This window comes from Syngnathoides biaculeatus, chromosome 21, assembly GCF_019802595.1.
Source record: "Syngnathoides biaculeatus isolate LvHL_M chromosome 21, ASM1980259v1, whole genome shotgun sequence".
Taxonomy (NCBI): Eukaryota; Metazoa; Chordata; class Actinopteri; order Syngnathiformes; family Syngnathidae; genus Syngnathoides; species Syngnathoides biaculeatus.
In genome coordinates this window covers 3450346-3475026 of record NC_084660.1, presented here as the reverse complement: position 1 = coordinate 3475026, position 24681 = coordinate 3450346, and the positions used below count along the sequence as shown (strand labels likewise).

Here is a 24681-nt window from a genome sequence, read left to right as displayed (position 1 = left end):
TAAGCGAATGTGGCTGAAAAAGCCCATGGTAGTGCGCAAATGCCACGATTGCTTCCAAACGGGCAAAACGGCCCCACAACATCGTGGATCCGCCACTATGCAGGTTAAGCAAAGGACAACATTTGAAAGGGGTGGACGGACAGAATATCTGGTTTCCGCCATGCTTTCTTCAGGCCGATAAAGCAGAAGACTTGACAGTCATTTGCGGAGGACGGATCCAAAATCCGCGGCGGCGCTGGATGAGGATTCCCTCTGGGCATGTCTGGCGTTGTTTTGACGAATGAAAAGTCAGCATGAGAGTGAGAAGGAAATGACCAGAAGACACCCGGCAAAAGATGGCGAGGTCGCCTCTGCCGCGGCGGCTCGATGCGCTCCGTTTCAAGAGAAGAAAAGTTCTGTATCCTCCGCATGAATCTGCACGGTCGGTATCGCTGGATTATATTCCAGAATATAGCAAGGTCCAAAACCACCACATTTGGCTGATGGTTTCCTTGTGGGTCGGGGCAGAGCTAATCCCTGGAAATGTCACAGATGAGTTGTTCTGTTGGGCTCAGCACATCTCGAGTGCATGAAGAAGAAGAAGAAGAAGAAGAAGCAAATGTAAATACAGCACACACACACACACACACATATATATATATATATATATATATATTATATATATATATATATATATATATATATATATATATATTATATATATATATATATATATTATATATATATATATATATATATACTGCACCCATATAACTACAGCAAAAACAGACATGGATGAAAAATAGAACATGTGGTATACGTAGTAGATGTCTATAAAACACGAAATAACATGTAGATTCAACCTTTCAAGATGTCAGGAAGTACATTAGTATACAACGTGTAAATATGTACTTGGAGGTATTTAAATCATTCAAAATAACAGACATTAGGGGTGTCGAACATCTCTGTCGGGCCAATCGTATGTTCTTCGGGCAGTGAGTGAAGTTGTCTATTTGCATAGTATCTGTTGCTGACCAATTGTGGCCACTCGTGCTTGAGAAGTATTTGCACCATTTGTACGGTTGATACTGTTCCAGATTATTGCTTGAAACTGCTTACATTTCTTAAAGTCCCTGCAGCATTTACCCAATGGGGACAGTCGCAGACGACTGTTCTCTTAGTCACTTCAAACTGTTCTAAATTGCTGGAGAACACCGCATCATTTGCAACATTGTTCAAAAAACGACTAAAAAGTGTCCGCATTACCAAGTCACTGGTCATCAGTGATACTTCCTCTTGTGTTTTTAAGTCTAACAAGAATTTTGTCTGTTGCCGCACGAGAGTCGCTCCAACTAGCGGAGGCAAATTCCTTGTGATTTTGACATACTTGGCAAATGAAGATTCATATGTACTACGATGTAAATATGTACAAGAGGAGTTTAGAACAGGGAATCCTGCAGTAAATGGTATTTAATGTTTTGTATTTCCATTTTTCCTCTCATGGTGTACTCCCGTGATTTGAACACAATTCTTGATTTGCCCTTGGGCTATGTACACCTTTCAGGCGTGCGCTTCATTTGAACACCTGAAGTCTAGACAAGCGCGTTCCTCAGGCTTGCAGTGCAGATCGGGCCTCAAAGCCGGTGCTGCGTACTGTACAAGACAAGACTTGATTGTCTAGATGACACACACACTTGAATCGACTCGAAATTCTCAACTGGAAACGTTTCTCTTTCTGTTGCTAATTTACACTCGCAAGGCGACCTGCTTGGCTGCCGCTCTGGGCGTCGCGCAAACTGCTGATGCGCTGAGATTTTCTGGCACGCCGCTTGTGTACCACAGCGTGGGTGTGCGCGTGCACGTGAAATAAATGGAGGGCTAACTAAATGAACGGCCCTTTCTCGGAGACATTCCTCTTAGCGTGATGTTGAGGAGAGGGAGCGAGAGAGAGATATGGGGCAAGTGGAAAATATAGATTTCGCACATCAATCTGCGTTGGGGGCCGGGGGGGGGGGGAGCGTGCGTGCATCGGGTACAAAGAGTGGCTAAGGAACAGCAGGTAGAGCTGAAAGCCACTTCGAGTGGCGCGGTTAGAACTGTGCACGTCTGCAGTGGCACTCCGACCGGCTTTAACATTTGGGCTGGGGTCTGTCTGCCAAGTGACGTCGTCCTCGGGCTATGCTGCGGTTCCAATAGGTTCCACACACACACACACACACACACACCACACACACACACTTGTGGCAACGTGACATAGGAGGAATGTTTCTGCGATCCATGTGAAATCTGAGCTACTGTTGACCTCAGATGACGACTAGAACTCTGCTTTGTCCCCACCGTTGCCTGTACGCGAGGATGATCTGGGACGACATCGCGTGTGTCAACAACAGGGATGCGTCATGAGTGGCGCGTTGAAAACCCGCAAGACTCACATTTACAAGTGAAACGACCTTATTTGTTATCATATCATTATCATATTTGTCATATTTATTCTCTTTATTTGGTAGCGCTTCCTTTAGCTGCACTGCTCCCAATATGAGCACGAGTTAGCTGGCCTTTTTTTTTTTTGGTCCAATCGTCTTTCACCTAATCTGCCCCATAGCTTCTGTAATTGTTCGTAGCGGCCGAGACGGTTTTCTTGAATTGGATTTAAAATTTTCCTCAGAGGGCCAAGCAGCTGACCAACGCCGTCGTCATTTTCCACTCTCTGATTTCATGGACAGAACAAGTCAAGTTTGACAAACAAAATACATTTAACTAAATTATTGCCACAGATGCATTTACAGGGTTTTTTTTTTTTTTTTTGTCTAGTATGTTTTTCAACAAAAAGAGAGTGTCTCATCTAGCTTGTCTGTAAAATTCGTGTTTGTACGCTACTGTAATGATTAAGATATTTCTCAAGATGGCAGCATTGCATCTCTTTGGATTGGAGATAAGCATAACTTTTGTGAATAAGATTCAGACTGACTTGCCATGTCAATTATGAGGGGTGAGATATGCCAACGTGTTAGAAGTCAGACAACTTTAGGGCACCACGTTCAAAAAGTATGAATGTATGCTATTGACAAGAGGATATAGTAATAGCAGAAAGTCTGAGTCGTGATCTTAAGATGACGACGATGTCGAGTGACCGACTAAAAACTGACGTTCAACTCAAGCCACCCGCCGATTTAGTTTGGCTCTCGTAAGTGTAAATAAGAAAATAACATTGCCATCAAAACCTCTCAGTCTTGTTTTCAAACAAAGCTTGTTTTACTGCAGCATCTCCGGCAATGTCCTTCGTTTACATTTTTCGTCTTCTGCCATTTTATCAACTGCTCGAGATCACCGTTGTGTGCTGCTCGTTTCTATTTTGTGTATTGACAATTTCTATAAATCGCTGTACGTTTTGGACTTGGATGATTCCTCGTTTGCTGAACGATATCAAACCGTCAGCTCAGTCGGCGTACGTTAACGCGATTCACTGATTCCATTCATTCAACACGCACTCCGGTGAGCAACACTCCAGTCACGTGAACCGCAACTAAACAGAGCCGAGGCTTCGCAGCCGTGACGCTACATATCTGTGGGTTGAAAGGGGCGTTGTCCTAAAATCATTTGTAATACCTTTGTTTACAAAGATGGGATCAGGGAAAAAGGCCCACTCCGGTGGGCGGCGCAGCTCCCGTGATGCTCGTGCGCGCTCGGGAATCCCGACAGGTCAGCCAGAGGTTAGCCGGGCGTGCGTTTCCTCACGGCAAGTCAACATTGGCACCCTAAAGTCGTTGCTCCGAGCACCTGCATCTTTGCACAACTGCGACTCTGATAAGAAGTAGTTCCCTCTTCATTGAACGGCTATTGTTCTTTGTTCTTGTTAGTTTGTTGGTTCCTCTTCTCCGTACTCAACATGAAAGTCATACCAGGGGTGCCACAGGCCGCCGGAGACAAATTCCTTGTGCGTTAATACATACTTGCCCATTAACGTCGATTCCGATTCCAATTATGGCGCAAGCTTGGTGAGGGCACCCCAAAACGGTTTTGCGATCCTGGTTGTGGTGGGACAGTGAAAATCCGGATTGGAAAATCAGGTCAAAGTTGGGACATTTTTCGTAAATGATCTTCTCTCCCATGAGTCACCATCAGCGACGACGTGAAGTGCAACACACAGACGCGCGCACAGTCGCGCACACACTCCTACACGTGGCTGGCGGTAGCGAGACGACTTGTTTTGGCGAGCGTCTGTATCACTGAGCTCAAGCAAAACACACACAGTTTAAGTTGGGCGTGGGCCAGCGATCGCTGGATGCTTCTGGTCAGCTCTGCTATTCATAGAAGCCCACAAATGTAGAACTCAGCACGGGTGAGTGTGTCTGTCTGTCTGTGTGTGTGTTTGTGTGTGTGTGTGTGTGTGTGTGTGTTTGTGTGTGTTTGTGTGCGCGCGCGCGCGCGCGCGCGTGTGTGTCGCACCAAGGAGCGATCATCAATCTGAACAAAACGTCCCACAAACAGATCAGAGGCGGGCATTCCTCCGGCTCCTTGAATGCATCACGAGGAAGCCGTGAAGGCATACAAAAAGTCATAGCTGTGGTTTTGGGATATCCTGTGGTAGGGATCCAGTCCCTGAACTCGCACTGGCCTGCAGTCTTGAAGGACAAAGTAAAAGAAACAACACTGGACCAGCAAGAAGGCAGGCTGGAAGAGACGACGTTACGTAAAAAAAAAGCAGTCAGCTGATCACGTGCGGGGGCTGAAAAGTCCCACCTGGCCAGTGGGAACAAGTGCAGCAAATCAGGTGAGTGTTGACACCTCAGATAATGCGTGTGCGGTAGTTTTACGGTCACAACGGAATACCGAACATATGAGACCAAAGACGGGAGGGAGTCAAGTTGAGGACACGCAAGAGGATTACGGAGCTGATTTACAGCGGACGGCTTCTGACAACCGCAGGAGGCCTGATTAGAGGTTTGGACGCGACGCGTTGGGAGGTGGGAGCACCTTGTGAAGGGCTTGCGTTGACCTCCTCACCCCAGAAAGAGCACGCAGCCCTTCACAAGCAATACCAAGTCAAAAAAACTTCAGAATTCAAACCCGGAAGGTGAAACATCAATAAGCAAGAACTAGTCTTGTCTCGATCCAACCTTTGCAGATCTGTACCGGTTCTGACAACATATGGCTTTCCAAATTCAACGGCTCACAGAGAAGAGTCACAAATCGGGTGAACAAAATCACAAGATATATACATACAAGCTTTTCGGTCTGCGAGACATGCGCACATCCAAAAACGAGGCGCTCCAAAGCAGCTACGCCAGCGAAGTGAAGATTATAGATGGCTCGCTAGCTAACTGCATGTTGCAATTGCAAGTGCAGATGGTGCTCAAGTTCTGATCTCGTATGGGTGGGAGGAGAGTCCAGAAAATTAAAGTATAGGGCCACAATTCAACACTGCATACTGTAGCTAACCAGTCTTGTGTTTTTCAACAATTATCTTCAAATGTTCAAAACAAATTTTTAATTGGCTTTACAGGGTCTTCAAGTACAGGTGTTGATTCCATACTTGTGCTTTTACCAATGAATTTCTTTGTAGTTCTTCAGAGTACTTTTGCCACCGTTGGCTAGTGCTGAGGCTGCATATTAAGTGCGTGCGTCAGCTGCCACAGCGTGGAACTGATAGAGATACAAGACAGTCAATGGAAACCTCCACGTCTTTGACCCGTTCACTTATTTTTAGACGGGACGGCGTCCAAGGAGTGTTTATGGCCCTTCAAACTCTCCGCTGTCATGTAGCGGGAAGACGAGCGGGGAAATGTATCCGCTGGCCGCCGCCAAATAGTTCAAGTCGTGCAAACATAAAACACACACTCTGCCTTTGTGTTGCGGTGAAAATGAGCCGGTCAGCACTCGGTTGGATTCCCGTAACCAAATGGTTTTCCTTTTTTCATTTCACGCTTTCTGCATTCCTCAAATAAGCGTGACTGTTAACATTCCTCTTTTTCCTTTCCTTCTCCAAACCGTGTCTGTGAGGTATCATCAGGGTTGTCCAGGATGAAAGTGTCTGAGTCAGCTTCAGTCATGCGCGGCGTCAGGTTTGTGCGAGCGTCAAGGCGGGACTCCGCTTCCGCGTTGGAGACGACGTCCTGTCCTGTAATGTTGTCGTCAGGGAGGTGCGTGTGCACGCGTGTCCAGGGGAAGAATGGGAAAGTCTACTTGGCCGTTGAATGGAAATAAGTTCCAACTTTTCATGATCTTCATTCTTTGAGGCGTAATTATCCACCCTTGACCTCTCCCTCTCCCTCTCTCGCCGTGATATTACCTGACGAGCGTGGCCAACGCTTGTGCATTATTGCTTTCATTCTCCATCAATGGATTTTGCATCTGTCGGCACTAACGTCACGGTTCGCTACGCTGGAACGCGCACACAAGCACGCGGATTTCCAATAAGGCTTGCGCATGCCAAGATTTGGAATTTTTGTCTGGAGGTGTTTGACCCCGGCAATGACATACGTGATAGAGACGTGACGGTGAGTGCGCGTGCACACGCGCTTACAGTATCTGACCAGACACGGTATTCCTACCGTAAACACATCATAAAGGCCTGTCCCGACTAATGACTCGGCTAAAGAGGGAACCAGATCGCCTGGCTCCGTCTGGCTTTCATCCCCCCCCCCCCCCCCCCCAGGAGACGCCGCCGAAGTGTAGCTGAGGCCACAAATGCCTTTTTTCCAGGGTTGGTCAGGTCACGTTTTAGACATACGAGGAATGCGATGGACGAAGAACGCCCAGGTGGTGTTCAAGTTTGTTCCATGCCAGGCTGATCGCTGCTCCAGCCAAGCACAATAATATCGTAGGACACAAGGAGACGCATGTGCTTATAAACACTTCCACATTACTGGAATAGTTGGGCTGGAAGACACTCGTGCGAGGGTCTTCCAGAGGGCAAACTGTTTGATGATGCCTGACGGGAAAAGGAAAACTTTTCGAGTTGTTCTCTCGTCCAGCTCAAACTTGCCTATCGCGGAATTTTTCAGATCCCTTTAACCGTGTAGAAAATCATCCGTAAGCAGCCTGCAGCGCTTCTTGTCACAAGAACATCCACCAACGTCCGGACATTGAACATTATACCCTCATACTGGTGCTAAAACTGGAACTCACCCTTGCGGCCTTCTCCCAGAGACGACGGGTACGCGCAGGATGACATTTGGAAGCTCGGATATCTGCAAAAATTAGAAAACAAGAATTCAGAACCAACTCGATTTTGCACACCAGCACGATTCAACACCACCAATGCAACTGCCTCCGATGTGCGTACGCAGCAAGCATTTCCGACGGGTAGGTGCGGAAGAGTGCCTTGCCCAATAGGTCAGTGAAATTCAAGTTTGTAAACGTGCCTGAAATGGATTTGCGATCAGCACAGCTTTTGAAGAGAGGATAAAGATTACACGTCAAATCGCGGATTGTCATTTCAAATACGAGGCAAAGTCAAATGATTTTCTATTGCATGTGTAGTCGTCACGACAATTGCAAATACAGTCGGCACAAACGGAGAACCGCAGTGTGAATTCTCCTTTCTCCCCTTTGCCGCTTTCTTTGCCACCAACTTTTCCTTGGCTTCCTCCAGACACCTTTTGACCCGAAACTCGACTCTGCGCCTCCTGCCCCCTCACACTCAACTTACCTTGTTGCCTTTCAACAACCCCAAAACTCTCACCCGGTCCAAGCAGACCTCCTCCCTCCCCCTGGCGCTAGCTGTAACCCGAAACGCACCTTTACACATTGTTTTACACACACACACACACACACACACACACACACACACACACACACACACACACACACACACACACACACGCACGGCGCTGCAAGTCTCCCATAACTTCACACGGGGCGCTGAACTTGTGACCTGACTTTCTTCGAGGCCTGCACAAACCGCTAACGCGCGCACACAAACCAACTTTCACTTTTAATGAACTAATGAATGCGAGTGAAGAGGACATTGCAAAAAAAAAAAAAAAAAAAAAAAATTGTAGCTGGCGACTCTTCGGTGCACACCAATTTATTGGGCATCACAAATCTACTGACACCGCAACACAAATACTAGTACTGTATCCTATATCGGGTTTTGAAGCGCAACATACAGGATACTGGACATTATCATCTAATGAACAACAAAAACATTGGGTGAGAACGTTTGATAGGCTGTTGGCAACGGTCGATCAGTTCACCGAATGGCCCCAATGCGAGCATTTGGGCAACTGCGACTCTCTGCGCTTGGCTTTCTATTCACGGCGACTGCATGTTTTATGTTTTCCGTTACACCCCAACGTTGGCGTGCCGTTCATTGGGAATTTCGATTTTGAATCCCAGCAAAAACAGTTTGTCAATGAGTTGAGTCGCTGGATGTGCGGAACCAAATGTTCCCAAAATGCTGCAAACGCTTTCAGTTATGGGGTCATTCTTGGTTACTAGAATCGCGTTAGAAGAAGATTTAAAAAAAATAATAATAAATTTAAAAAAAAGAGCAAAGTATAAAAAAAAAAGGCACTTTGCATTTCTGGCTAAAAACTTTTATAAAAAAGTAGTCTGACGCCACATTTCCACCTGAAGTTATGGGAACCTTTGGTTGTGGGTGCGAATGTTTTGTCTCACATTCAAAAGGTTCTCTAAATGTGGAAAGAGATCAAATTCGTTAGAAGCCGCTTTTCCATCTAAAATTCCTGGAACTTTCGTTTCTGGGTGCTGTAATTACCCATCGCGTAGGAGCAGCATTTCTCTTATGCAGACTTTGTCGCCATTCAATGCAAACAATTCCTGTTAACGTGGATGCTAATGCTAGCGATGTTAGCACTGTGGACACTTCCAATTTTGTTTTTGATTTTATTTTTTTTTAGACCCAGTGACAGCAGGCTGAGACCACTGAGAACAAGTTATGCTGTGGTTTGATTTAGGGATACATAGTCCTTACATTGTGGTCAATTTTTTTTTTTCCACAAAAATGTTTTATATAACTTTATGGGTCCATTTCTTATATTTAGAGCGCAATGTCGCATCTCATTTTACCTACTGTCTGAATGTGTGCGTGCGTGTGGCTACAAGGTCTGCACCATTTATTTATTGCTCTCCAGGCTCCAACTGAAAAGCAAATCTTCAACTTCAGCCTCAGCCTGACCCGAGCCCACGAGTGCGCACACGAGCGCGTGCACGTGAACGTTACGCCGACAGTGTCATCGTTACCTCTGCTCGACCTGCGTATGCGCGTGTGTGAGAAGGGGAATCGTTTTCACCTATTAACCTTGTCAACTTTCAACTCCCCACAGGACTCACTTTCACAACTATGCGTTGGCATGTGTGATTTTACGTAACATCGGCGTTGTCGTTAACGCTCACCTAATTCCAACCTTCCCACGTTAGACGGGGGGGAAGAAAAAGTGTAAAACATACGCTTCAAAGCAGCTGCAGTCCACTTGCCGCGGCCAACGCTTTGAGCGTCTGCAAAAACTAAAAGGTCACAATAGAGTCCGTTGGAAACTTTAAGTGAACCCACGCAAACATACTTTTTTTTTTTTTTTTTTGCTGTATTACCCAGATTTACTCCGGGGCTTACAATTGGCGACGTGCATAAATTGGCCGCAAAGAGTAAAACTACAAATTCCGCTGCGTTTCTTTTACCTCGCAAACACCTGCGCTTGTTGCCGGCCTGCCCTCTGTGGCTTGCAAGAAGAAAAGCGTCTATTGGCGAGACGGTCGTTCAAAATGCTGCTGCACGCGTGTTTTACAACTACAAATACATAAATTCAACAAGTAAACAGGAGTCACACTATAAACACGAATGAGGAATGTACGTTACAATATCTCGAATGGATGTTTGATTTTTCACGTGGTGGATTAATGATTTAGTAGCATTAATATGTCTCACATTAAATGGCCACACACACACACACACACAGGGTTGGAAATAAAACAAAGTTAGAAGATTGAGGGCAAAAACACACAAACATGGAAGTGACAAAAGAACAGACGCATTAGTTGATTCCTGGTGATTAACAGCTGACTTGTTTGTCCGTGAAGCCAAAAGTCGTGCACGACTTCAACCCAATAAACCAAGAGCGGTCAAAAAATGCCGAGGACATAAAAAAAAAAAAAAAAAAAAACACACAAACATCTGCTAATGTGTGTCAGAGAGACAACGCGCACATGCACATAGACACACACTGCATTGGCACCGACTTGACAAAACATCCACAGTTACACAACAGTTCCAGGAAGACAAAGGTTGTGACCTCGGAAGCACATGCACACAATTTGTGTGGCTGAGAGAGATCAAATATGAACACCGACGCTTTCTCTTTAGCTTTTCATTGTCAGCTGCTCGTCCAGCGCTCGCTCAAGTCAAAGTTTTTGACACGCAAAGACCGACGATCTCACCGGGTCACCTCCAGGTGGCGTCGGATCCTCGGTGTGCATCGTGCAAGTGCGTGCCCAGGCGCAAACAATTGTGTCACGCGTTTTAGGCTGCGTACAGATGTTTAAAAAGGTAGATTTGCAAAGAAGACTACAACACCGTGCGCTGACCTTTTACCTCGGGCTTCAGGAGCTTTGCTGAAATTTGATTTCCGCACGTGTGCAAAGGATGTGATGTGTACAGTCCTGTCCTGTTTGTTTCTCTGGTGTGTGTGTGTCAGGTGTCAAGTTTACCCCTGGATCGACCCAAGCTGGGAATGATCACGTCTCTGCAGGGGAAGCCAAAAAGTGCTCTTCTATACGGTGTGTGCGTGCGCGCGTGCGTCTAACCCGAGGATGACTCACAAACCATCTGGAGGCCAGATGCAGATTTGAACATTTCTCCCCCCCCCCCCCTTTCAGTTTCTGTGAGTCCCCTTAGTTAACCTGTGAACTTTGACCTGTGCGTCGCATGCTTGGATAACGACAGCGTGTGAGTTCTTGGGGTGTGCGTGGCTTTCTGGTCAAGTTCACTTACAAGAAGTGAGGATTCCAGACTATTCCGCAGTGGCTGTTACAGCTTGAAGTTGATTCATTGCCACTCGTGTTTTGACATTAACAACGAAATCAACAGGTGGCGGGTTGGCACGGTAAACTAGCGCCGATGCCTTAAGATCGTGGAACTCTTTTAGTACTAGTAATCATCGGTAGCATAGTCACGATCGCGTGTGGAGGCAGGCACAGTGAAGCCATGACATCATCCATTGATCGAAGTCAACTAATCGCAAACAAAATCAAATGAGTTTGTGTTTTCGGTGCTTGTCTGTCAGGTTATGAAAAGGTGAACATAAACACGGTGTTTGTGTTTTGGAAATGCCATTAAAGCATCACGAGAAGGATGACAATAGAGCCCACCTCCAAAAAAAAAAAAAAAAAAAAAAAAAAAAAGGTGAAACAATAATAACAACAACAACGTGGTTCGACATCAAGTGTTCTCTATGATGTTGACACAGAACCCAGAAAGCAGGCGTTGAGGCCTGGAAGCCATTTCACAACGCTGGGTGATAATTAGTGGACACATTTAATACTGATAATGTCCTGATTGCAGCCATAATGTTTCCCCCGCTGTGAGAACAAAGGGCATCTTTCTGTCGTGTACGTTTGTCGCGGCTCCTCTTTTTCAAGCAGTAAATCAACAACTGGTGCGCCACTGGAACTCATCTTTTAGTCACGCTCACATCAATCCCGAGCCCAACACCGCACAGTGCGGGTCATCTCTGTGTCGCGCTCATTTGGAATGTTTTTTGGGAAGAACTAAATCGAAAGAAGAGAGTTGATCGGCAAAACGATGGAGACTCCATCCGAAAAGGGTGGGTACTCTCAACTGCTGTTTGGTACACAGGCACAAACAACAGTCGGAACACGAAGGCAAGAGTATACCCGCATCGGTTCGGCGCCTCCTTTCAAGAGGACCGGTACCAGAGCTCAACCCGTCCGAACTTCTCACCCTCGCACACCAGCTCGGACTCCTTCCCTGCCAGGGAGGTGACATTCCAAGTCCCTAGACCAGATTGTCGGCCACAACCCGGCTCGCGCTGAACCCGACCCCCTATGTCCCCTCCCACAGTAAATGGGTAAAAAGTGTGGCTCTCCTTTCCCACAAAAGAGTGGGGAACAACGTTTTTCAACACGTTACTACAACTAATCAATCAATTCCATAAAACTTCACAACGTTGACAATTGTTGCTTTTTCAAACGTGCTCGGCTGAAAATGTGTAAAACAGCGGACAGTAGCTCACCCTCGCAAAAAGCGCTACCAACACAGTCCCCCCCCCCCCCCCACACACACACACACCACACACACACACACACACACACCCGCCACCCCCACTGACATTTCTATGAACCGCCGCTTGATGCTCCTCAGATGACGAGGAGCGGGATGAAAGAGAAACTCCAAAAAGAAACAATCAAAATCTGCCGTGCAGATGTCTTGTGTGCGTGCGCCGCCACTGAAGGGAAATCTGCCCCGAGCCCCCGCGCCCCAGTTTTCCCCAGGATCAAATGGGAGCGTGCCTCTCCGAAGCGCCCGTCCGTCGGCGACGGCGTGACGTCGACAACGTGCGAGGGAACGCGCTCGTCGGAAGTGAAGGTAAAGAGAGAGAGAGAGAGGACGGCGCGAGGCAGCCTCTCGTACGTGACAAAAGAACACCACTGTGGTTCGATCGGACCCAAAGTCTCTCAAAGCTGCAATCAATGAGAAAAATGAGCCGACTAAGCAGTTTCATAGGCAGAAAATAATCGCCACGCGATTACCTTTGTGGCTGAACAGTTCCTTCTGCACCAAAGCATTACAGCAATCCATTGATAACAAAGCAGGTCTATTCAAATATGTGTGTGTGTTTTCTCGATATTGTCTGAAAAACATTCACTTTAAATTTGAAGGTGATATATTGCCGCACGGGAATGAGGAAACGGATGGCGTTGTACAACTGTGCGTTGTTCTGAAGACATTTCAACACTTTAAATTGGTTGTTATCTTACGACATGGGGGGAACCAATAGTAGCAATGTGTAAAAAAATTTAAATGAAAAAAATTGAAGACATTTCCGGCTGGCAGCAATATTTTATAAATCTGGATCCTTCCCGCCGCGATAACTGAATGATCTCTCTTGCTCTACCGTCCTTTAGCAAAAACCTCATCATCTGAACCCTAATTATACGTCGTGCTTTTTCAAATGATGTGACGTGTGAAATTGTTTCGCAGAAGGCGAGCTCCAGCTCTCATACCGCTGACCGCACAGATCATTACCGCCGAGCAACTCATTGGATGACAGGAAGTTGTTGTTTTTTTATTTGCCCTCCAACCAAGAAACACAGAACATAAACAAACCACCACAAAAAATACTACTTACGTGTGTCACAGCCTGGGACTTCATCCAAGTAGAACAAGCTGGCAGAAATTACTCACTTCCTGCAGGTTGCCTCCTGTCAGCAAATGAGAGAAAGAAATGGTCACTTACACACAGGTAACAAGTATCCAACAAAAAGTCAATTTTCATCTCCATCTTTCCTAAACTTGTCCCTCTCGCGCTGTCGGGTTTGTTTCGTTGTTGCTCAGGTAAGCGTAACGCAACAAAAACAGATGTGCGGCGACAAAGCAAACTTGACAACGTTGGACGTCATCCGCGCTTTGGTTGTAAACGTTGCCGAAAAGCACGTCGGCGGACACTTTGAGGCCGGGTCGGAGCTTCCGGATCAGGGGCGGTGAAATGACTTTGAAAGTCGGGGGGCACGGCACTTCTGGGGGCACTTGTTGTCACGCCGAGGGGATTTTTGCCGCACGGAATAATGATGGATGCGCACACCCCGCTCGGCCCGGCGCGGCCCGGCCCGGCCCACCCTGTTCCGCCGCCTGCCTCCGTTCCTGATGTTAGTTGTATATTTCTTCTCGGTCTTTTTTTTTTTTTTTTTTTTTGAACGTTCTTTCATGTTGATGCAAGTATTATACAGTTGCAGGTGACTTTATGAGTTGAATATGCGGGCACTGGCATATCAAGGTCCGACTGCATCTGTCCGGACGGCGGCGGGATGTTTTAACTTTCACAAACAGAAGCCGGGAGTACATCTTTGCACAGGAAGAGGGGCGTTTACGAACCTCTGGACCTTTCCGTGACCCTCCCTCGGCAGTCCCTTCAACACATTCTGCTCTCCGCCGCCGTAAAAACACTTTTAACACACATTTTTCCCAGCTAACCGACGAGCCGCAGAAATTTATATGGAGTTCACGAGCGTGCCCCTTCGCCAACCTTCCGTACCGGACCTTTCCTCGCACACTCCCTTCCCATTTTAGCTCCCCCTTTCATGGTCCCGCTCGGTCTGTCATCGAGCCGTGCGCGGGGCCTCGCTTCGAATACTCCCACCCGCCTTTTTCCTGCTCTCCGTGTACAACGTTCCAGCTGGCGGGCGCCTCTGCAGCAAGGAGCCAGCGGCCACTCGCAATTCGTAAAGCAGAGACGGCGGCGGGCCCTGACACGGGCTGATTTCATATTCGGGAGATACGGCAGATATATTGGGAAGACCACGCGTGGCCAAAAAAGTGAAGCGCCGGCGGGGGTCCCAAGTTGATTAAAAGATCAAGCGAGTGCGCCCCCTCGTGATACAAGTTAGTGCACCCGTGAGCGCTATAATTCTTCGCCGTTCGCATTGCACAACGCAGATGTTGACAAAAGACGTCTCCAGATTTTTGATGCTCGGTAAACGAACGGAAGACCGGAAAGGAAAAAGCAGAAGGCTACCGAGCGTGAACGGGTGGAAGACATTTGTCTGGCTGCGTGAGGAGACGACGACAGCGGTGCAAAAGAAAAAAAAAAAAAAAAAAAAAAAAAAAAAAAAAAATCATACTTTTGTTGATGCCGGACATCCTAACAAGGTGAACATCTTCATATGTAGAGAACAAGAAAACTAAACGACGCAACAACATCGCGGTTAAGTGGAGCTTTCGTTCTGTTTCACTTCAATTTGGGCCGCGGTGAGCCGTGCGTGCGTTTGGTACACGGGCCTCGGTGTTGACTTCATTCACCAAACGTCAATATTCCGTAAAAATGCAATGTGACAGGACGCAACTGTGCCACGAACAACTTAGGGAATGGTATTGATAAGGCGTAAAATAAAAAAAAAATAATAAAAAAATCCCCCCCCCAAAAAAAAAAAAAAAAAAAGACTTAATGCTTGTGGTTGCAATTTTCCGACTGACCCTAAAAATTCCCGCCGACCTTAACAATTTTAGCACAGAGTTAAGTCGGTTGTTTGACAGCAGCCTTGACGGCGGGTGCCGGCGAGGCTGTGTGCCACTTCCTTGTGCACATAAATTACGTTGTGTATTTAAGGCTTGTTTTGCATGCACTTGTTGCCAGGTCCTTGTGTCTACGTATATGCATGCGTGTTCACGAGCGTCAGCTAGCGTGACTAAGACATATCAAGTCAAGTTACGTTTTGCCATCTCCCGATTTTTGACATTATTCATGCTTCCTGGACCAAGCCTTCGTGAGTTCTGATCAAATAGGCACAAATATAAAAACAAACAATTCCACTCACAAAAACAAGAACTTGAATGTTAAATTTTTTACATTTTTTTTTTTTTAATGAATTAATGGATAAATCAGTCACATGACAAAAGGAAGAGGTCTGACAAACCATAACAAATATGTCAAACGAGCAATAATAGGCCTTCTCCCTCAAAGTCAGACGGACGAGGCGATAAAGACTAGCGGACCTGCCGCAGTGCCGTGTGGGAACAGAGCCGTAAAACAAGGACTTGGACCCGCTACTGACAGCACACACTGCTATTAAAACATACCTCACAGGTGTGTGTGTGTGTGTGTGTGTGTGTTCAAGGAAACTTGGAAATGAGATTAAGAGGAGAAAGTGTTACCCTGTGTGCATGCACGTGTGTGTGTTTGTGTGCGCTGTAAAACCCTATACAAGGTGGCAACGGCTATGACCTTTCACCTCTTTTGAATGTTGCTGGATGTTGGAATGTGTATGAGCAGGATTTGGTGTTCCGGTGCCCCTGAGGGTGTGTGTGTGTGTGTGTGTGTGAGACCTCAGACATGTGTTGGTGTTAACTGGCACCACGAAGCCTGTAGGGGATCATTAGTGGGCTCTGCACGCCGTCTTTACTGTACATGGCGGGAGGCGGTTTGCACACCAACACACTTTGTGCACTTTTTATGTGCGTGCGTCTGCATCAAAAAGTCCTGACCGCGACGACGCCAACATGGCAGCCTGAGCGCTCCCCTCCTGTGAGCACCCCCTTAAAAAGGTCCGCGAAGTGCCATAAACATGCGTCGACGTCTACGTTGCGGCGCTTGTTTGAATACGTGCAGTGCGCACGTTGACTTTGACGTGTAGCACGGTGAAAACTAAACGAGCGTTGCATTGTGGTGGCAAAGAAGCTGAAGAGGAAGGTGACAGAGGACATGCTAATAGGAGGGAGGCTCAGCTTCTTTTTTTTGGGGGGGGTGCAAACACACTCACCAACTTCTTGGGGAAGTTTTAAGTGGTCCCTTTTGTCTGCAGTCATGGTTCTCTTCCCTCCTTTTCTGCCCGTCCTTTCTTCTGGCCTTTTAACAGTAACCAGAGAGGCCAAGAACAACGCTGGAACACAGCAGGAGACGGCCGGGCGAGTGGGGGACACCGAGGGGGGGAGGCAGGGGAGACAGCGAGGCGCTTAAAGGGGGTCGGAGATAAGAACTGTCTCCACGCTGTAAGAGAATCCCGTCTTCCTTTTCCTCTTCTGTTTCCAGATAAGAGAAAGAGCAGGTTTATCTGTGCATGTGTGTGAGAATGCTACACAGCTTTCTCAGAACCTTGATGCCGATCATCTGTTTTCCACCATTCAGCCATTCATCCATTCACAACTTTGTGCGTGTGGGGTACACTGATCGGGGGTTGAGGAAAAGGCCGGCCTGTCTGATGCAACTCACTGTGGAAACCAAGCAACTGCTGTGGACCTTGTTCTACCAAGCACTTGACTTATCCCAATAAGTTACTGGCATATTAGATGATCTATAAATATTTGACGACATGCGGACCAGGGCTTTGCAGCCCATTGGGATGTATTTGATTCATAGTTGTTATCTGGGCACGGTTTCGGCGTTCAGACGACATCAGAACAGCATTCGAGAGCGTCGAGAAGGGCTTGATATTTCATTATTCTGAATACTGGGATTTATTTATTTAAAAAAAAAAAAAAAAAATCATTCAAATGTTTATTCTCACTTTGGAGATTTGAAGTGAAATTGAATCCTTTCCTGTGGCACGCCTGGTAACCTCTCTCACAGTGATTAGGAAATGACTTGAAATGAAATGACTTTCTCGCTTTTAATGATTGTCGGCAGCTGAGAAATTTAGCGGTGAGGTCGGGAATCCAACCTGGTCATTTCCGCCAGTTTGCGCGACTATTATCGACGTTCCAAAAGCAGCGAGCGGGGCCACCACGTGTCAAGAGAAGAGCTCCATTTGACGGCTCGGCGCCTCTCAATCAGCCCGTCCGCAACACTCGGCCATTTCCTTCGACGGGCCCAATGAAAACAGGGCGAGCGTCTGCATGCAGGGGCGTGTTCGGCCCGCTGTCGGTCACACCCCATCTGATCGATGGCCAAGCATCCCCCGTGCAAACATTCCCCGTTGGTTTAGAAGTGCGCGCGGCACCTGCTCCGCACGGTCATTTACGGGCGTGAGCAAGAAAAACAGAGAAGTGAGGATTGGACATGACTTAATGATTTCACCATGTCGAGTCCACACTTCTTTTCACGGCAGATATGGAAGCCGAGCACTTCCTGTCGTCCAGTCCGTCTCCTCGGCGTCTCTATTGACGCCGCTCAACGCTATCAGCGGCGCGTCATGCCCGTCATTACCTCCCGACTCTTTGTATCGCTATCGCGCCAGATCGGACACCTTCCATTCTGTGTGTTAATTCCAGCGAGCTTGAGTGGAAAGGAAGCCTAACAAAATGAGAAGGTAAAAAGTTTCTCGCTCGTCAATGTACAGCCACAAGCCAACGTGCGTTGCGTCATGTCTCGGGTGCGCGGGGGCACAGATGGCGCGCATGAAACCATCAAAGCTCCAATTGAACGGAACCGAGCGTAGTTGTTTACTTGATGTCGCCTGGAATATTTTGTGCTCTGGCTGATTTATAAAGATGCCTCACAGACCGAGTTGCCCATAATTAGGGTTTTGGTGGGTTTCTCAGAGAGGGGGCAGACAACCCATTTTGGGGGGGCGGTCGAGAGGTTGAAATGTTTTTTTGTTTTGTTCCCCCGCACCAACTGATCCTTACAATCCTTTTCCAAACTATTTGCTGATGTTCCCCCATGAATCCATCTTCCCAGGATCCCATGGAAACACAAGGCAGCGGCGCATCTTTGAAGCACGCGCCATTCCCATAACAAGCCCACGTTCACACGGAGCACTGCTAGCAGGTCTGCCGGACGCGTGATTGATACCGGCGACCCTCGGGTGGGTTCCCGTGGCAACAGCAATCAACAAACAGGCCGCTGATTGGGGAAGTTGTCAAAACAAACGGAATGCCGCCATGAAACACTCCTTCCTCCGCTCCAAAATGTCTGCTTGCTGGCGTAAAATGAAGCACGCCGGGAAATATTGAGAGTCATTTCGAGGGCCTTGGCTCCAAAGACGCCTGATGAGTTTTGAATGGCCTCTTGTTCTAGGATAAATGTGCGGTCGGGGCCAACAGGGTGTCGCCAAGGACGAGGAGGATGGTGGCTTGACCGGGAAGCAGCAACGAAGTTGCCTTGACAGTTCACTGAAAAGTCAACTAAAACTCTCTTGAAAACAATGAGGGAGTCAAGAATGAACGATTTGGAACACAGTCTCATACATACGACGTACATACGTACTACAAAAACACACACTTGCGGTTTGGCACGTGGCGCTTGATGGTTTATCACCGCTTATTCAGTCATTCTTGTTTTTACTCTCATGGGCTTCAACTATATGTAGTTTTTGCCACTTCAGAAGATGAGAGGTTAGGGCGAGTCGACGATCAGCAACTTGATGTCGGTTGCAGCAAAAGGGCAGTTGGCGAAGAAGCAATGACAAACTTTGCCAAGATAGTTCATTAAAGAGACAAGTCAAAACGTATATCGCTATCACGCAGTCAGTCCAGCGCATTCCTCAAGACGGACTTTGCCAGGGTTTGTGCCAACGCGAGGTCTAAAAGTTGAGGGTTTTCATCAGCGGTGGGGGCGGCCTGCCTTTCACCACCAGCTTTGTAAAAGGACAGATCCTGTTTGGATACATTTGCCATTCATACATGGCCGATTTGAACAGTGCGACAGCCAGAGAGCTTCGCAAACTTCCGGAAAACTGCAAGCCATCTTGCCGGGCAGCAATTCTGCAATGCTGACCCAATTTCAATTGGCGAGCCACGGACGAAGGGGATGATGTGCTTTCAAAAATATCAAAGCCGACCGACACCATCAGATGCTACGTCCGTCCAGGCTGACAGATATTATCGCGCCCACAACCATTGAGTGTATTATTTTTCTAGAGAGCATCCTCCTACTTTTCAAAATGCATTGAGGACACTATCTCGGCGATAACATCCTGACGACACATTCGAACAACCCAAGAAAAGGGCAAACTCACGGTAGCGGTCCCGACAAAGCCTTGTACGCCACCACGGACTCATTTGTTGTGGGGAATCAGGACCCTGTCTTACATTTCACACGCGCTGAAGATGGAACGCGTTTTTACACCTCCACTGTGAAAATGCTTCTATTTATATGAGGCAGCAAGGTCGCCATGGCAACTGCCCAGATCAAGCTCCCTGGGAGAGGTTGCGTCTTGAGCCTCGCGGATTGGTGGAGGAAGTCATTGACACTTGGACATCACCAGAGTAAAAAAAAAAAAAAATGGCGGACAGCTGCTCGATTCTCATCCGTGTGAGAGTGAGAGAATCTCCATCAAGTGAATGGAAAGAAAAGTGCTGACCTGACACGGGGGTGGAAGTGTAGCGTGGCACGTTCCTCACCACGTGGGAAAGAGTCAAAGCATGTGGATTCCTGTTGGGAGATACTTTTGCCAAATTCTTGTTTTATGCTCGTCTGTCTGATGTTGATTTTCGCTGGGACCAAGATGGAGGAAATGAAAGAAAGGACCAAGCGGGAGAAGACGGACAAAGAAGACACATTTGAGGTCGCGAAAAGGTGACGTGACATCAGTGAGGTATGAAAAGAGGTCAAAGAATCAAGTTGAGCCCTCCTTTATGAAACCTTTTTTTTGTTTTTTTGAATGCCCCACCACCCCTCCCCGAGGCTAAAACAAATCATTAGCATTCCGCGTAAGACTGAGAAGCCCGCGCGGGAGGAAATGAGGACTTTCGTCTTTCATATTTGACATTTTCCAACCTGCCGTTGAAGCTCGGAGTGATATGGATCGTGAACTCCTCGTCTTAATCCAGGTGGGAAGACCAAGACCGTTTCTGTTTTTCCGAGGATGAACATGTTTGTTCTCGCTACTTTCATCTCGGCGTTCTTTTCTCATTTCCTCGCACATTCCACGCTCTCCTCTTCCTTTGTGCGCGTCCAAGGCCGCGGGGCCAAGGAGCTCCTTCCTGCGCCCCGACGGACAACAAATGGACTCAATCATCAAGTGTGACGCTCACACGTTGGAATCAAACGTGAGCGTCGCATGTCACCAGACACTTGCGCGCGCAAGGTCAAGAAGACCGACGCCCGCAACAAACAGCGGCTCGATCGGCACCAAATTGTCCACCTTTAACTTCCGTGCAGAAGTTCGCCGCGACGTAGCGGGAAATGGAGGAAAGTGGGGCAAAGGTTTACAAACAGACAAACAAACGGCAATAAAAGCCAACAGTGTGAGAGCGAGGAACTCACGCACAGAATGTTTGTGGTAAGAACAGAAGAATTGGACTTCTTCTGTCATGACTTTGTGTGCGCGCGAGTGCGGACGAAAAAACACCAGCAGCCTGCGACCATGAATGATGACCACGTAATCACAAACATATTTCCACATGTGCAAAGAAGACACAATAGGCCGCGCCTCTCCTCTTTCTGAAACGCCAGCTAAACCGTCCGCAGGAGGAAAACCAAAGATGGAAAATATCAGGCGTGACACGACGTCGTCATGTTTCTTGTTGATTCCCTCGCGACACCTCGACCTGTAATTGAGCTCGTCAATTCAGTCGATTCTCCGCATTAAAATGCCTGCCATTAACTCATTCACTGCCGTGGACGTTTACATTCGTCAACTGGAATCTGAAAAGAAAAGTATGCGCATTCTTTTCGTGGCTTTGCTTCTTGTAATGTCACAAACATAATATTTGACATATCTTCAAAGATCAGTCAAAATGCTCCGGCAACAACCGGCAAAAAAAAATAAGGTGCAATTCTGCTGTGAAAAGTTTGCAGTGGATAGGTGAACTTATTAAAAAAAAAAAAAAATGAAAGGTTATGGATTCAGAGATAATAGCACTGCATTTTATAAAAGAGAATTTTTTTTTCTTGCTTTTGGCCTGAGGACAAAAACACCGAATAGGTGAGGGATTTCCATAAATCCACGAATAAGATCATTGGCAAATGGCGAACAGCTAAGATGTGCGGACGTTCACTGTACTGTATTGTGGGGGGGGGGGGGGGGGGAGAAACTATATGCCGTTTAACAGACACTATTTTGCATCCTTTGTCGGGGTTGGCGTCAACGTCGCCCCCTAATACCCAATCTGGCCAGTGTCGTAAAGTCAAGTGACCTCATTCCCCAGGCCACACAAAACGATCGCCACTTTCTTTTGTCGTCTGCCGTTAACCTTCGCCGACAGGCCGCCGATGTCATCGGTGATTTCATCGCTGGGTTTCGACCTCGGAACGAGCGGGCCGGGCACGCCAAAAGCGTCCCCGCCCTCGGCGTTTCTGTCTGCAGCGTCAATCTATCACACCGTGACAGCACTTAGTTGCCATGGTGGCTGGGACTTTTGGAGACATAAAAAGATGATGTCATATTTGGACTTGAAGTGCAAAACAAATAGATTTCAATCCAGCGATGCGTCATGAATGTAGCTCCCTTTTATACAACGGCTTTTGATTTACTACGCCAATAAAAAAATATTGATTAGTTGTGCATTAGTGAGTCACTAAATCCCTCTCTCCGTACCTTTGACCCTTGCCAGAGCAGTAAAGTAACACCTTATCATCACAAGTTGGGCAACCCCCCCCCCCCCCCCCCCTTGCTTTTATCATTGGGTTTCCAGCCCGCAGAGCTGCTGAGTTCCAAGCCGGCGGGACGCCTGCGTGAGCATTTCACATCAGTCCAAGAAGACGAACAAATCACATTGAAAAAGGGTGTTAAAATCCACCGGCGGGGGGGGGGCGGGTGCTTCCTGCGCCATCCTGTTCTCCGTCGCCATTTTACAGTACAATGTGGCGTCTGTGCGAGGGTGCAGGTACAGTAACGCCGTCACCATATGGCTCCCATTCCCCGCAGGAAGAAAGGCTATATTGTTGGTGGCCTGTAAAAAATTAACTGGGCCCGCTCTTTAAACTGGAACAAAAGCGCCGCCCCCCCCCGTCCACGTGACAGAGCGAAGGAGTCGTTTCACCTGGACCAAAGAAGAAGCCGAAAGACGTCTACGGTGAACATTCGCCGTGTACGGAATTCGGGAACGACAGCAAAAATAGCAAACGGCGAAAACTGTTTATCATTGCCGGTATGATTACATTGGATTGCCAACACAGGGCCCGATTTAATCAGATGTTATTCGCCCTTTTCAACGACAAAAACTGCCTCATTTTCAACAGATTACAACAAAAGGCAAAAACACATTGAAACATTCCCCACCCAAACAAAATCAACCAATCGCAGACTGCCGAGGCGTCAATCGTTTTCCGCGATCACCCCCCCCAGCCTTGCGTTGCTATCAGGAGCTTTGCTGAAAGTATTTTGGGGGGGAATGTCCATCATCATTTTGTGACGAGTTTAGATAAATCGAAGTAGAACAAAAAGACAGCTCAGTGGGTTTAAAAGTAACGCAAATGCAGTCACATTTTTGCTCACCCCCCCCCCCAAAATACTCAATTTTAACATGCTGATAGGCAAGAATAGCGGTGTTTACTAACAAATACATGTTCTACTGTAAACATTGGAATCCATTTGTCAATCTTGTAACAACTTCAGTTAACATTTTAAAGTGATTCCTTGATTCTTATTTAGCACGGAAAACAATAAGCCCATTTAACGCGGGTCCTCTAATTGGACATGGACTCTGATTGGCCGCTGGACCGCTGCCAAGGACCAGTGAGAGGCCGGTGCGCCACATCAAAGTTATTGTACGTGCACGAGCGTGTGGCGTGGGTGGCTCCAAGGTGACCTCCCCTGCACACGCTACGTTTACGATTAAACCTTACATCAATTAAACGTGTGGTCGTGTGTGCAGTGGGCTTGACACTCACAGTGGGGGTGGGGGGGTGCATCGAAGCTTCAACGGTCCTTGTAGTCTTCCAGCTGCTATGCCTACACACGCACAGTAAAGTCAGTTATAAAAAAAAAAAAAAAAAAAAAAAAAAATGCAGACGAGCAAATTAAAAGAAAAGCGCGGCGAACAGGAAATGGCATCATGGTGCTGGCGGCCTTCCCAACCCTTTGAGGCGCCATTATGGCTCCAAACATTTAGGCTGTGTTGGGAATCACTCCCCATCCACGATATAGGGGCCTATATAGTGAGTTCACCGCACTGTTGGTATATGTAGGTTAGCCCTTTTGTCGAACACTAAATACATCCCGCAAATGTATCGATCGCCCATTAAATGGCAGCCCAAGCTTGAACGGTATTTGGTGTGCGAGCCCCCCCAAGTTCATTTTTGTCTTTAATAGTAATTTTGGGGAGTGGACACAATGTTGCCCTGTACAGTCGCTTGACGTAAATGGCAGAAAGTGACGGTTGAAGACCTGAAAAGCAGCAGATATCCAATGATGCATTGCGCTGACACACAAAAATATTTTTCCACGGTATGGGTGGCCTTTCACCACAGGTCAAATTCATGCGCTTAAAGACGGAAATATCACGAATACGAGTGGAGCAACGCAACACATCTGGACATAGTGCGAAGTTTGGGTTCATTTTGTGCAGTACACGTTTCTTAAAACAACGGCAATGACAATTAACAATGCGCCTTTGTGTTTCAAAACTTTGTCTAGAAGAAGAAGCCTACCATTTAAAAAAAAAAACTGATACCAAGGCTTCTTTTAAATGAACTTTAAAATGTCATTTCGTCAGTTTCAGTGTTCAACAGGTAATTTAGCATTTAGATGTGGAACAAAAACAAAAAAAAAAACCCACTTGTATTTCAGCACCACTGCTACAATAATCACACGTTAACTGAATGTCAAGTTCCGAACAATGACTTAACTCCAACTTACCTTCTTTTGTTGAGTTAAAAACGAAATTAATAACAAAGCCGCGGCGGAGCCAAGTCACTTCGACGCAATTAACGTTAGCATCGACAGCTGGTGGCTAGCACTTAATTAAAAAGAAGCGGGCTTCATTGTACAGGCGACTTTTTTTTGGAACGCGAAAAAAAATTCAGAATGTACATTATCTCAGAATTGTGTCGGAAAGTGTACTTAATTGTTAAAAGTAACGTTTCGTTCGTTTTTTTCCACCCACTTGAAAATGTAATACAACTTTTTTTTTATCCCGGTCATGATCCATCTTCTTCCGGTCACATGACCGACGGCATTCACCTGACC

General features: G+C 47.0%; 1 long non-coding RNA gene across 1 annotated transcript; it reads right to left on the bottom strand.

Annotated features, from left to right (window-relative positions):
• Nucleotides 1–420: 420 nt before the first annotated feature.
• Nucleotides 421–24585, bottom strand: LOC133494358 (uncharacterized). The gene is made up of 5 exons (XR_009793272.1): nt 24352–24585; nt 23385–23445; nt 13308–13380; nt 7108–7169; nt 421–559 (listed from the first exon to the last, which is right to left on the bottom strand). It is a non-coding gene; the product is annotated as an uncharacterized LOC133494358 (long non-coding RNA).
• Nucleotides 24586–24681: the final 96 nt, after the last annotated feature.